General features: G+C 41.6%; 1 long non-coding RNA gene across 2 annotated transcripts; it reads left to right on the top strand.

Moving 5' to 3' along the window:
* The first annotated feature begins 1474 nt into the window (after positions 1–1474).
* On the top strand, positions 1475–14312 carry LOC129530478 (uncharacterized). Of its 2 annotated transcripts, XR_010132435.1 has the most exons (4): positions 1475–1655; positions 3911–4036; positions 8119–8331; positions 13885–14312. It is a non-coding gene; the product is annotated as an uncharacterized lncRNA (long non-coding RNA). The 2 variants fall into 2 exon arrangements; XR_010132436.1 differs by lacking the exons at positions 8119–8331; positions 13885–14312 and adding an exon at positions 4221–5310.
* The last annotated feature ends 305 nt before the right edge of the window (positions 14313–14617 follow it).

The raw sequence follows: 14617 nt of genomic DNA, 5'->3' as shown, positions 1-14617 counted from the left end.
ATATCCAGAATCTACAAGGAACTTAAAGAAATTCACACACACACACACACACACACACAAACACACACACACACACAAACCATCAAAAAGTGAGCAAAGAATATGAACAGACTCTTTTCAAAAGAAGATATTTGGCTGGGCACGGTTGATCAAGCCTGTAATCCCAGCACTTTCAGCCATGGAGGCAGGTGGATCATGAGGTCAGGTGTTCAAGACCAGCCTGGGCAGCATGGTGACACCGAATCTCTACTAAAAACACAAAAAATTAGTAGGGTGTGTTGGCGGGTGGCCTGTAATCCCAGCTTCTGGGGAGGCTAAGGCAGGAGAATCACTCGAACCTGGGTGGCAGATGTTGCAGTGAACCGAGATCCTTCCACTGTACTCCAGCCTGGGTGACAGAGCAAGACTCCATCTTAAAAATAATAATAATAAATAAAATAAATAGAAAAAGAAGAAGAAGAACAAGAAGAAGAAGAGGAAGAAGAAAAAGAAGAACAAGAAGAAGACTTTTATGTGGTGAACAAACATACAAAAAGAAAAAAGCTCATCATCACTGGAGATTAGATAAATGCAAATCAAAACCGCAATGGGATACCATCTCACACCATTTGGAATGGCAGTTATTAAGAAGTCAGGAAACAACAGATGCTGGTGAGGCTGTGGAGGAATAGAAACACTTTTACACTGCTGGAGGCAGTGTAAATTAGTTCAACCATTATGGAAGACAGTGTGGTGATCCCTCAAGGATCTAGAACCAGAAATACCATTTGACCCAGCAATCTCATTACTGGGTGTATAACCAAAGGAATATAAATCATTCTAGCATAAAGACACATGCACTCATATGTCTATTGCAGCACTGTTTCCAATAGCAAAGACTTGGAACCAACCCTAATGCCCATAATTGATAGATTGGAAAAAGAAAATGTGGCACATATACACCATGAAATAATATGCAGCCATAAAAAGAATGAATTCATGTCCTTTGCAGGGACGTGAATGAAGCTGGAAAACATTATACTCAGCAAACTAACACGGGAACAGGAAACCAAACACCATATGTTCTCACTCACATGTGGGAGTTGAACAATGAGAACACATGGACACCGGGAGCAAAACATCACACACTGGGGCCTGTTAGGGGGTTGAGGTCAAGGGGAGGGAGAAAATTACGACAAATACCTAATGCATGTGGGGCTAAAATCCTAGACGTCAGGTTGAGAGAAGCAGCAAACCACCATGGCACATGTAAAACTATGTAACAAACCTGCACGTTCTGCACATGTATTCCAGAACTTAAAGTAAAACAAACTAACAAAAATGCAGTAACGCTGAGGGGGAGTGGGGGTAGGGGCAGGAGTCAGGCAGGGGTGGGTGCGTCCTGGAGTTTTATCCAATCATTGACACTGATGTGGGAACCGCCCAATCAGGCGCGCAGTTGGAGAGGACAGGAAAGGAGGGCGTGGCTTCCGGCATTTGGCGGGGTCTTTGTCTCTCACTGGTGCTGGCACAGGAGCTTGGGATCCATCTCCTTTTTTGCCTCCTCCACCTTGGGAGCCCCGGGCTACTCTGTCACAGCCCCTTTTGCCCTGTGATCTGTAGGTCCTTGGGGACGCATAGTTAAGGTGCCAGGACATCTTGGAAGCTGGGAAATGGTGAGTATGCGGGGTTCGGCATCCCGAGAGGGGAGAGCAGGCTGTGAAACCGGCAGGACCGGCCTCCCCACGGTTAGCTCCGAGCCTCCCGCAGCTTGGCCCTCAGTCCCCTGTGGCTGCAAGATGGCCGCTGGGCCAGCAGCGAGGCCCCCACGTCCAGCCCTGCCCATCAGGTCCTGTCCCTGGGCAGCGCCCTGCTCTTTGCCCACAGCCATGAGTGTTTCCCAGATTGTTCAGGGATGCCAGGTGGGTCATCAGGGAAAAACCGCGACTGGGTGTTTGCGTGGGAGGAGCTGCGGTTCGTGGGGTCCGCAGTCTCCCTTTTTAAAAATTAACTGGAGTCTATGTTAAAAGTTTCATTAGTTTATCTGAACAAACAGTGATTGGTGAAATGGAAAGCACCCAGCCATGATTTCTGGTCCACCAGAGGGGCATAAAGGAAAGGCTTTTATAAGATGCATGAGAAAGTAACCCAAATTCAAGAATTGGTTCCAGTTATGTAGTCACCTTATTTGAACTATCCAGATGGAAATTTCCTGGTTACATAATCAGAGGTTAATTGTATGTTTGTCATGGGTTAAACCTGCGTTTTGTTTCAGGCTAAGATAGTGTTTTATAGGAAATGTATTTGAGTTAGGTTTTATATAAATATATATATATATATATATTTTTACCTATGAACACAGGGCACTAGAGCCACTTTAGCCTATTTTTCTGCTCTTTAATTATTTTAACACTCCAGAGGAGGACTGGTTTTCTCCTGTGTTTTTTTAATATATGGCAAGTGGAACCTCTAATCGACCACCCTGTTTTTCAGCCTAACTCAGACTTGCGGTAAAATTATCAGTTCCCACTTTCTTTGCTGCATTCTCAAATGCAACACATGAGACCAGCTTTCCCTTGCCAATTTACAATGCTGTTAACTATATGTCCTTTATTATACATTTCATTAAATTTTTCTATTATTGGGTTTCTTTCTACTTCTCCCTACAATTCTGCCCATATTTGCTTTTTATATTTAGAAGCCTCCCTTTTGGGTGCATAAATATATATAGCTATATTCTCTTGACAAATTAACCTCTATTATTATTGTATAGTAACCTCATTTCATGCTTGTGAGAGACATTGCTAGAAAGTCTATTTTGTCTAATTTAAGCATAACTACCATTGCACTCTTTTGGTTATTATTTGCACGGAATATCATTTTCTATCCTTTCACTTTTAACCTATGCTCTTAATTCATAATTGAGTCTCCTGTAAGCAGCATATTACGAGGTTTAAAAGATTCATTTATCCACTCTGTCTGCTTTAGTCTCTTTTGGCTGCTATAACAGAATATCACACACTGGTAATTAACAAAGAATAGAATTTTATTTGACTCATGATTCTGGAGGCTGGGAAGGCAAAACAACATGATACTGGTTTCTGTTGAAGGTTTAGTTGCTGGATAATAACATAGACAAAGATGTGAGGGAGAGACAGCTTTTTTTTTTTTAATATATAACAGATCCATTCTTGTTATAATTAGCCCATTCCCATAATAAGAACATTAATCCATTCATGAAGGCAAAGTTCTTATAGCTTAATTAATTTTTAAAGGTTCCACCTCTTAATTCTAACACATTGGCTATTAAATTTTATCCTAAATTTTGGAGATGACATTCAGTCTACAGCAGTATCTGTTTAGTAGATAATTTAATGTTTTTACTTGTAAGGTAGTGATAGGTAAGCAGTTACTATTGTAAATTTGTAGTTTTCTGTCTATTTTAAGTTTGCTTTTTTTTTTTCTGGTTCTGTCTTTCCTGTGGTATTGTTCATTTTTGTTGAGAAAAAGTTATGCTTTCTTGCTCAGACTGAAGTGCAGTGGCATATCACAGCTCACAGTAGCCTCAACCTCCTGGGCTCAAGCAATCCTCCCACCTTAGCCAGCCAAGTAGCTTGGACTACAGACACCTACCACAACACCCAAGGAGCTTATGATTCTCCCTCCACGGCCTCCCAAAGTGTAGGAATTATAAGCAGGAGTCACCATATCCAATGTGTAATTTTTGTTGTTTGTGTATGCTTTAATTACTTTCCCTTTTTTTTAACCACAGATTTTTTTTCCTAGTGGTTCTCATGAGACTTATGTAAAACATCTTGTATTTTAATAGTCTAGTTTAAGATGATAACAATTTATAGTATTCTGAATTTCAGTATGTATTTACCATTTGTAGTGACATTTGTACTTTAGTATTTTTCATATTTTTTGTTAGCATTTCATCATATCAATGTGAAGATTTCTTCTGGACCATGGCTGGAGAAGTAAAGAACGTGTGTTTTGCCTGATTCAGGGACTATAGAGAGAACCAAGTTCTGCAGGCCTGTCACTTGAGTCTCAGGTGAGTATGAATTCTCTTGTGTTTTTGGCAGATTGTTGCAGTGGCAGGACCAAGGTCAAATGAGTTATAGTCAAGTCTACAGTAAGATGTGGCAGAATTTTGAAGCCAGGACCATGATTGGCAAGCTTGCCACTTGGTCAAGTGCTTACCCTCTGAAGATGTCTTCCTTGGTCTTTGCCTCCAGCTGGGTGTCACAATCTCTGAACTGGATCCCAAGGCTTTCATGAATACACTTATGTTTGCTGTGGCAGCTGCATTATGTTGTGGGGGATGTGGATGCCGAACCTCCCATTCTGTCATCTTGCTTATGTTACTCTCCTTCATGTTTCACTTTCTGAAATGAATGTCAAGCTGGTGATTTTTAGATTCAAAAATTCTAAAATAAATTGCTCAAATTTACACATTATGTAAGCTATTAATAAAATGTCTTGTAGGTGCTACATATTTGTCAAAATTTTTGTTTGCAATTTTAAGCTCACTGTAGGCAGAAAGGAATCATGAACATTTATATTCTTTTTTTAGTCTGTATATAAATGATGGTATATTTTAATTCCAGATATTTACTTTATACTTCGGTAATGCTCATCATATTTTGCAAAATTTATGTTGTTCTTTTGTTTGAAAATATAAGGCTTTTTTAGCTCCTGAAATCTACAGTATAGTCATGTGGTTTTATTATATTTTGTGGTAAGAAGAGCAGAAACATATTGAGAACATAAGAAAATTCTCCCGTCTTTTTAATGATTATTTATTAAACTCTTCTGATTAGAGCCTGTTATTAATGATTGCAATGTATTTTCTGTATAATTTTACTGCAATTCATTAAATTCTAATGACTTAAATTGTCTGTTTTTCATGAGTGCACACAGTTGAATGCTGTAGATATCTAAAGAATTATTTTTCGGCTGGGCGTGGTGGCTCATGCTTGTAATCCCAGCACTTTGGGAGGCCAAGGTGGTTGGATCACGAGGTCAGGAGATCCAGACAACCCTGACTAACACGGTGAAACCCCATCTCTACTAAATATACAAAAAGTTAGCTGGGCATAGTTGTGGGCGCCTGTATTCCCAGCTACTCGGGAGGCTGAGGCAGGAGAATGGCGTGAGCCCAGTGGGCAGAGCTTGCAGTGAGCCAAGATCATGCCACTGCACTCCAGCCTGGGTGACAGGGCAAGACTCTGTCTCAAAAAAAAAAAAAAAAAAGAGTTATTTTTTCATTGTAAATCTATGTTGTATTCAGGATTTTATGCATTAAAATCTCTGTTCTTATTTTCAGTTCCGTGTTATTGTGTTTCTTTTCTTGGGGGGTATGTTTTCTCAGATCAGTTAACTGTATTTTTGCTTTTAAAGCTTGATATGATGAATTGAATGATAAGTTTTAGCTTGGTACACTTTATCTCAATGTGATGTTTAATATAAGTGTGAATTAGCTGTGTTTGTTGCTTATAGATATAACTGTATGTTTTTCACCTATGTAAGTATGACATCTTTTTCCTTGTTTTTTTGTTTTTTTTCTTTTCAGTTTCAGATAGGCTTTTTTTTTTTAAGATAATTTTAAAACAGAGTCAAAAGAACAGAAATCAGTTATTTTTCCTCTTGCAGGGTGGGGAGACAACTTCCTTCCCCACAGGTTTCAGGCTATGGCTAAGTGGTCAGTCTTGGGGAGATGCAGAAAGGATCCATCCCAGGCACTTGGCTGGACTTAAGTAAGCATAGCCTTTGCGCCACAAGACCTGATGGCTTGGGTACTGGTCTGGACATAAGTCCCCATCTTCCCAGAAATATTGTCTTTTGTCTGCAACAACTGTCTGGAGAAATATTTCAGAAAGATGTGTGTTTGGAACACCCAAAGGCATACCTTTCCTTTCTCCTTGGCATAGGCCTTGCAGCACTGAGGAAAGACCAGGTTTGCAATGGAGCCTTCAATAGTCTTCATCCCTATGGAGCTCAGGGGCTTGTAGTGTGACAGGAGAGGAGACAAGCTAACTTGGGAAGAGTCTTTGTCTTTCAGCTTCTCCCCCACTGAAACACTGTATATTGGGGCCGGAGTTCATCGCAAAACACACATGCTCTCTTTCTTTCTCTCACACTCACATCTCGGGAACCCAACAACTTGATGGCAGGTAGCTCTGGGTATCCTTGGTCTGGCATTCACCCACTGGGCATCTAAGCTGTCCTAAAGCTCTTTTCAATCACTTCTCACCCTTTCCAGGCATGTGTGGATAGGTCTTCCAGCCTTCACTCTTTCAGGCTGATCATAAAGGCACAGTGTGGGAAAGTCCCCTACTGCGATGGCCATTGCTGGGAAGCAGGGAAGGCTAAGGGCCCACTGCTGCCCAAGGCTAGCGTAGACATCCTCTGCTCCACTCATCTCCTCGAAGGTTGATATCAGGTGCAGCAGCTGCTGTCTGGAATATTATCAAACCAGGACTGCACAGGCACTGCATTCTCTGTGTGGAAGATGTAAGAAGCAGGCGAGTTGTCCAGGATGATAGTTTTCCTGAGGTCCCTCTCCAGATAGCTGAGGTCATTGACATAGCAGCCCTGGTGGAACAAACATGACTCATGGGCTAGGCAACCCCAGAACACCCCACACTGGTCCAGCACACTCGTCACAGTGTGTCCAGAATTGGTGCATTCTTGGTCTCACTGACTTCAAGAATGAAGCCACGGACCCTTGCGGTGAGTGTTACAGTTCTTAAAGGCAGCGTGTCTGGAATTTGTTCCTACTGACGTTCGGATGTGTTCGGAGTTTCTTCCTTTTGGTGGGTTTGTGGTCTCGCTGGCTCAGGAGTGAGGCTGTAGACGTTCGCGGTGAATGTTACAGCTCTTAAGGCGGCGCGTCTGGAGTTGTTCCTTCCTCCCGGTGGGTTCGTTGTCTTGCTGGCTTCAGGAGTGAAGCTGCAGACCTTCCTGGTGAGTGTTACAGCTCATAAAGGCAGTGTGGACCCAAAGAGTGAGCAGCAGCAAGATTTATTGCAAAGAGCAAAAGAACAAAGCTTCCACAGTGTGGAAGGGAACCCAAGTGGGTTGCCACTGCTGGCTGGGGCAGCCTGCTTTTATTCTCTTATCTGGCCCAATGTCCATCCTGTTGATTGGTAGAGCTGAGTGGTCTGTTTCGACAGGGGGCTGATTGGTGCATTTACAATCCCTGAGCTAGACACAAAGTTTCTCCCTGTCCCTACCGGAGTACCTAGATACAGAGTGTCAATTGGTGCATTCACAAACCCTGAGCTAGACATAGGGTGCTGATTGGCGTGTTTACAAACCTTGAGCTAGATAGACAGTGCCGACTGGTGTATTTACAATTCCTGAGCTAGACATAAAGGTTCTCCACGTCCCCACCAGAGTAGCTAGATACAGAGTGTCAATTGGTGCATTCACAAACCCTGAGCTAGACACAGGGTGCTGATTGGTGTGTTTACAAACCTTGAGCTAGATACACAGTGCTGATTGGTGTATTTACAAACCTTGAGCTAGATACACAGTGCTGATTGGTGTATTTACAATCCCTTAGCTAGACATAAAGGTTCTCCACCTCCCCACCAGACTCAGGAGCCCAGCTGGCTTCACCCAGTGGACCCACACTGGGTCTGCAGGTGGAGCTGCCTGCCAGTCCTGTGCCATGCACCCACACTCCTCAGCCCTTGGGAGGTTGATGGACTGGGCGCCGTGGAGCAGGGGTGGCCCTCATTGGGGAGGCTCGGGCCACACAGGAGCCCACAGAGTGGGGTGGGAGGCTCAGGCATGGCAGGCTGCAGGTCCTGAGCCCTGCCCTACGGGACGGCCACTAAGGCCTGGTGAGAAATTGAGCACACCAACTGCTGACCCAGGTGCTAAGCCCTCACTGCCTGGGGCCGGTGGGGTTGGCCGGCCACTCAGAGTGAGGGGTCCGCTGAGCCCACACCCACCCCGAACTCGCCTCATGAGCAAATGGATCTGGTGCATGGTCCCCTCAATCTCTACAGTCACTAGGCCGTCAGCATTGCTGATTGGCTTAAAGGAGCTATGCAGAAGGGTTTCATCGAGGTCAGTGACCATAGAGATCATTCCTTGATTTTTCTCTGTCACCTCTGGGAGCAGGCAGGTTCCTGGGATCTGATAAAACTGATACTGCAGACCCTGGAGCTGATCCGACTTGGCAATGGTGTTGACTTCCTCCTTATGTGTGGAGAGCTCAGCGGGGGATCTTGACTGGCCGACAAGCTGGGTGCAAGAACAGCAGAAAGGTACCTTCTAAGATGTGACAAACATGAGGCCTTTTCGGAGAGCACTTTGGAAACCAGGCCTTGCTTGGTAAGGACCAGAGCATCTTCTCTCCATGTCTGGGTGATGATGGAGCCTTGTTCCATCTAACAATCCTGAGGGCTGTCCTGGCTGGGTGGGAAGACTGGCGGGCACACTGGCTGGACTGGGCTGGGGGGCATGGGCTGGGGCGTGATTTAATTCCCAAGAATCTGACTTCCACAGCTGTTCACATTCCCCCTCTCCTTTCCATCACTGGCCGGGAAGGGAGGCGGCCTGTAGGGAGGGTGGACGGCCTTGGCAGCGGCTCCCCAGGGTGCCCCCAGCCCCAGCTCCCAGCGGGAGCTTCAGGATTCTCAGTTTGGGTCTAACAGAGAATCCACCAGATACTCTTTTTTTTCCAAGTTTTATTTTAAGTTTAGGGGTCTATATGTGATAAACGTTTTTTTCAACTTTTATTTTAAGTTTAGGGGTCTATGTGCAGGATATGCAGGTTTCTTACATAGATAAACGTGTGCCTTTGTGCTCTACTGCACAGATCATCTCATCACCCAGGTACTAAGCCCAGCATCCGCAGCTATTCTTCCTGATGCTCTCCTTCCCCTCCCCCATGCCATGAAACAGGTGTCCAGTGTGTTGTTCTTCCTGATGTGTCCATGTGTTCTTATTGATCTACTTCCGCTAATAAGTTAGAATAATAATAGGTGGTGTTTGGTTTTCTGTTCCTGCATTAGTTTGCTGGGAGTAATGGCTTCAAACTCCAACCATGTTCCCGCAAGGGACATCATCTCATTACATTTTATGGCTTCATAGCATTCCATGGTGTATGTGTACCACATTTTCTTTATTCAGTCTATGATTGATGGGCACGTAGATTGATTACATGACGTTGCTATTGTAAATAGTGCTGCAATGAACATATGTATACATGTATATTTAAAATAGATTTATATTTCTTTGGGTGTATACCCAGTAATAGTATTGCTGGGTCAAATTGTATTTCTGCTTCTAGGCCTTTGAGGAATCTCCACACTCTCTTCCACAATGCTTGAAATAATTTACACTCCCACCAACAGTATAAAAGTGTTCCCTTTTCTCCACAACCTCACCTGCATCTGTTTTTTTTTTCTTTTTATTAATAGCCATTGTAATTGGTGTGAGATGGTATCTCATTGTTGTTTTGATGTGTATTTATCCAGTTATCAGTGATGTTGAGCTTTTCATGTTTGTTGGGGACATGTATGTCTTCTTTTGAGATATGTCTGTTCATGTCCTTTGACCCTTTTTTAATGGGGTTATTTGTTTTTCTCTTGTAAATTTTAAGTCCCTTGTAGATTCTGGGTATTAGACGTTTGTCAGATGGATAGGTTGCAAAATTTTTCTCCCATTCTCTAGGTTGTCTGCTCTGATGATAGTTTCTTTGGCTCTGCGGAGGCTGTTTAGTTTAATTAGACCCCATTAGTCAATTTTTGCTTTTGTTGCTATTGCTTTTGGCCTTTTTGTCATCAAATCTTTCCTCGTGCCTATATCCTGAATGGTATTCTCTAGATGTTTTCTTCTAAGGTTTTTATAGTTTTGGGTTGCACATTTAAGTCTTTAATCCATCTTGAGTCAATTTTTGTCTATGGTGTTAAGAAGGGTTCCAGTTTTAATTCTCTGCATATGACTAGCCAGTTATCCCAGCACCATTTATTGAATAGGGAGCCCTTTCCCTAATTCCTTGTTTTTGTTGACTTTGTCAAAGTTCAGGTTGTTGTAGGTTTTTGGCTTTATTTCTATGCTTTCTATTTTGTTTCATTTGTCTATGTGTCTGTTTCTATACCAGTACCATGCTGTCTTGGTTACTGTACTCTTCTAGTATAGTTTGAAGTTAGGCAGTGATGCTTTCAGCTTTTTTTCTTTTTTTTTTTTCCTTAAGGTTGGCTTGGCTATTTGGGCTATTTTTTGGTTCCATATGAATTTTAAAAGTTTTTTTTTCCTAATTATCTGAAGAATGTCAGTAGTTCAATGGGAATAGCATTCAATCTATAAATTACTTAGGGCAATATGCTCATATTCGTGGTACTGATTCTTCCTCTCCATAAGCATGGAATGTTTCTCCATCTGTTTTGTGTCCACTCTGATTTCTCTGAGCAGTCGTTTGTAGTTCTCCTGGAAGAGGTCCTTCACTTTCCTTCTTAGCTGTATTCCTAGGTATTTTTTTCTCTTTATAGCAAATGTGAATGAAAGTTCATTCATGATTTGTCTCCCTGCTTGCCTGTTGCTTGTGTATGGGAATGCTAGCTACTTTTGCACATTGATTTTATATCCTGAGATTTTGCTACTGTTGCTTATCACCTTAAGAAGCTTTGGGGATGAGACAATGAGGCTTTCTAGATATAGGATCAGGTCATCTGCAAACAAAGATAATTTGACTTCCTCTCTTTCTGTTTGAATACTCTTTATTTCTTCCTCTGGCCTGATTTTCCTGGACAAGTTTTCCAATACTGTGTCGAATGGGAGTGGTGAGAGAGGGCATACTTTTCTTGTGCCAGTTTTCAGGGGGAATGTTTCCAGCTTTTGTGCATTCAGTATGATATTGGCTGTGAGTTTGTTGTACATGACTCTTATTATTTTGAGGTATGTTTTTTCAGTTCCTAGTTTATTGAGAATTTTAAACTTGAAGGAATGTTGAATTTTATTGGATACTTTTTCTGCATCTATTGAGATAATCATTTGGTTTTTGTATTTAGTTCTCTTTATGTGATGAGTCACATTTATTGATTTGCATATGTTGAACCAACCTTGCATCCTGGGGACAAAGGCAATTCCATTGTGGTGGATGCACTTTTTAATGTGCTGCTGGATTTGGTTTGCCAGTATTTTATTGAGGATTTTTGCACAGTGTTCATCAAAGACATTGGCATGATGTGTTGTTGTTGTTGTTGTTGTATCTATTTTAGGTTTTGGTATCAGGATGATGCTGGCCTGATAGAATGAGTTAGAGAGAACTTCTTTGTCTTCAATTTTTTTGGGGATAGTTTTAGGAGAAAAGGTATCATCTCCTCTTTGTACTTTTGGTCAAATTCAGCTTGCTTGGTTGGCTAGTTATTACTGCCTCAATTTCAGAACACATTGTTGAACTATTCAGGGTTCAGTCTTGTGGAGGGTTAATTTTGCAAGAAAATTGTCCATTTCTTCTAGATTTTCTGGTTTATGTGCATAGAGGTGTTTATAATATTCTCTGATGATTGTTCATATTTCCATGGGATCAGTGATGATATCTTCCTTATTATTTCTAATTGTGTTTGGTTCTTCTTTCTTTTCTTATTTATTTATCTAGCTAGTGTTCCATCTAGTTTATTAATTTTTTTTTCATAAAAACAGTTCCTGGATTGGTTGAGTTTTGTTTTTAGTTTTTTTGTTTTGTTTTGTTTTGTTTTGGGGGGGAAGAGTTCTCAGTCTCTCTATCTCCTTCAGCTCTACTTTGATCTTGGCGATTTCTTGTTTTCTGCTAGCTTTCAGGTTTGTTTTCACTTGGTTTTCTTGTTCTTTTAATCAAGATGTTAGTCTGTTAACTTTAGATGTTTCTAGTTTTTTTTTTTTTTTTCTTGTAGGAGAGTCTCACTCTGTCGCCCAGGCTGGAGTACAGTGGCATGATCTCGGCTCACTGCAACCTCCACTTCTCGGTTTTAAGTCATTTCTGCTGTCTCAGCCTCCTGAGTAGCTGGGATTACAGATGTGCATCACCATACCCAGCTCATTTTTGTATTTTTTTGTAGAGATGAGGTTTTGCTGTTGGCCAGGCTGGTCTTGAACACCTGGCTTCAAGTGATCTGCCTGCCCCAGAGTCCCAAATTGCTGGAATTACAGACATGAGCCACCATGCCCGGCCCTTTCTAGCTTTTTGATGTGGACATTAGTGCTATACATTTCCCTTTTTTCTTGGTTTTTAGTGATTATTTTATTCTATCTTGGTGAGTAGTCAGGGAAATAATCTTAAATTCACAATCAACTTATAGTTTATGTATAAATAATTATGTGAGAATAACCCTTTGTTATTTGAAGGGGCTGTTTGAAGATTTTGTAACTGTGCCTTTCAGGTAGTCTTAAATTTCTAATCGTAGTTAAAAACATGCCATTTTCATTTCTAACATTTTAAGTATATGGTTTAGAAGTGGTAAGTATAGTTCTATTCTTTTTGCAATAGGTTTTAGATAATTTTTGTCTTACAAAAGTAGAAGTCAATACTCATTACTTGTGAAAGAAGTTAGTTAGCTTGCTTTAGGTAGATAGCAAGAGAAGGGTCCCTGGAAAGTCCCTGGTCCTTGGGTCAGTGTCTCATCCCTGCATAACATAAAAGGAATCCTGGAAAAAATCAAACGGCAGACACTAACAAGTTAACTAGCACATGGTGTTGTGCTTGGAGACCTGCCCATGGCTGCAAAGATAGAAAAACCTCTGGCCCATTTGGATAAAAACTTGTAGAAACCTCCAGCTCACTCAGATAAGGGAACAAGACCGACCTGGCATAGAAATGCCTTTGTTTGGCCAGACACAGTGGCTCATGCCTGTAATCCCAGCAATTTGGGAGGCAGAGGTGGGCGGACAACCTGAGGTCGGGATTTCGAGACCAGCATGACCAACATGGAGAAGCCCCGTCTCAACTAAAAATACAAAATTGGCCGGGCATGGTGCCGCATGCCTGTAATCCCAGCTACTTGAGAGTCTGAGGCAGGAGAATCACTTGGACCCAGGTGGCGGAGGTTGCTGTGAGCCGAGATCGCACCATTTTACTCCAGCCTGGGCAACAAGAGCAAAACTACATCACAAAATAAATAAATAAATAAATAAATAAATAAATAAATAAATAAATAAATAATTAGAAAGTGCATCTCAAAAAAAAAAAAAAAGAAGAAAGAAAGAAAAGAAAAAGAAAAAAAGAAACACCTTTGTCCTTTGTGCAGTCAGTGGGCTCCCAGGAAAAAGTTTCTTCTCCTTTTGTGGGCATAAGCACAGTGGGCTCTGGTGCATTCCGGTCGACACTCTCCTTTATTTGGACTGTAAGTCTGACCTCTATGAATAATTACTTCAGCCTCTGGTTGCTCCTGGACCAAGCTCCTGGGCCAAGCTTTCACCTTAGCTTCTGATAAGTCCTGGGCCAATCTATGTAGCATCTGTGAATCATCCCTTCAGCTCCTGATTGGTCCCGTGCCAAAGTCCTGGGCCAAGCTGAACCACACGTTTTTCAAGACAGCCTGTGAACTAGGCACATTCCCTTCCCTTCCCAGTACATAAAAACCCTGGACCCCAGCCTCACAGAGAGCACTCCGTTCAGACACCTATCTCTGCTGGCAAAGAGCTTTCTTCTCTTGCTTATCAAACTGTCTCTCCAACCTCACCTTTGTGTTCCTGCTCCTTAATCTCCTTAGAGGTAGAACAAAGAACTCTGGGTGTTATCTCAGACTACGAGAGACTGTTACATCTTGGTGCACTGCTGAGACTACAACACTTGGTTTCTTTGAGTTTCACTAAATATTTTACATAAGTGTAATTATACAGTCTTCTTTTTTGACTGTCTTGGTTTACTTAACAGAATGTTTTCAACATTTGTCCTTTTTGTAGTACTTTTCAGATAAGACGGAATGCTATCCCAGTGAATATACATGCCGTTTGTTGAATCTACTCATCCTTAAATGTACATTTGCTTCCAGGTAGTATGTTTGTGAGTAATGCTACAGTGTACATAAATGTGCATATGTCTATTCCATGTTCTGCTTTGCCTGTTTGGGATATTTTTCACACACTGATTTAGTACCATGTGTATTCCCTTGCTTTTGTTGTCTCATCCGTTGATGTTACATCCCCCATATTATTGCCGGGACCAATTGTCATGAAGTTTCACCCTTCTGTATTGTGCTAGGAATTACACAGCTATAGATTTTACATTATAGTCTTCATTTTTTAAAATTGACACATGTAATTGTACATATTTTGGGGAAACAATTATGTATATATGTTGTATAGCAATAAAAATCAGAGTACTTAGTATATTTATTGCCTCATGCATTTGTTATTTTTGTGCTGAGAACATTCAAAAGCTTCTTCTCTAGTTTTTTTTTTTTATCTTTATGTATTAACTTTCTTTAGAGACAGGATCTTGCTCTAACACCCAGACTGGAGTGCAGAGGTGCAATCCTAGCTCACTGTAACCTCAAACAATCTTCTAACCTCAGCTTCCCAATTAGCTGAGATTACGGAAACCTGCCACCATGCCTAGATAATGTTTTAATTTTTCATAGAGATGGGGTCACACTATGTTGTCCAGGCTCATCTTGAACTTCTGTCTTCAAGTGAT

This window comes from Gorilla gorilla, chromosome 22, assembly GCF_029281585.2.
Source record: "Gorilla gorilla gorilla isolate KB3781 chromosome 22, NHGRI_mGorGor1-v2.1_pri, whole genome shotgun sequence".
NCBI lineage: Eukaryota > Metazoa > Chordata > Mammalia > Primates > Hominidae > Gorilla > Gorilla gorilla.
Note: the sequence above shows the minus strand (reverse complement) of the source record. Positions and strands in the feature narration are given on the sequence as shown.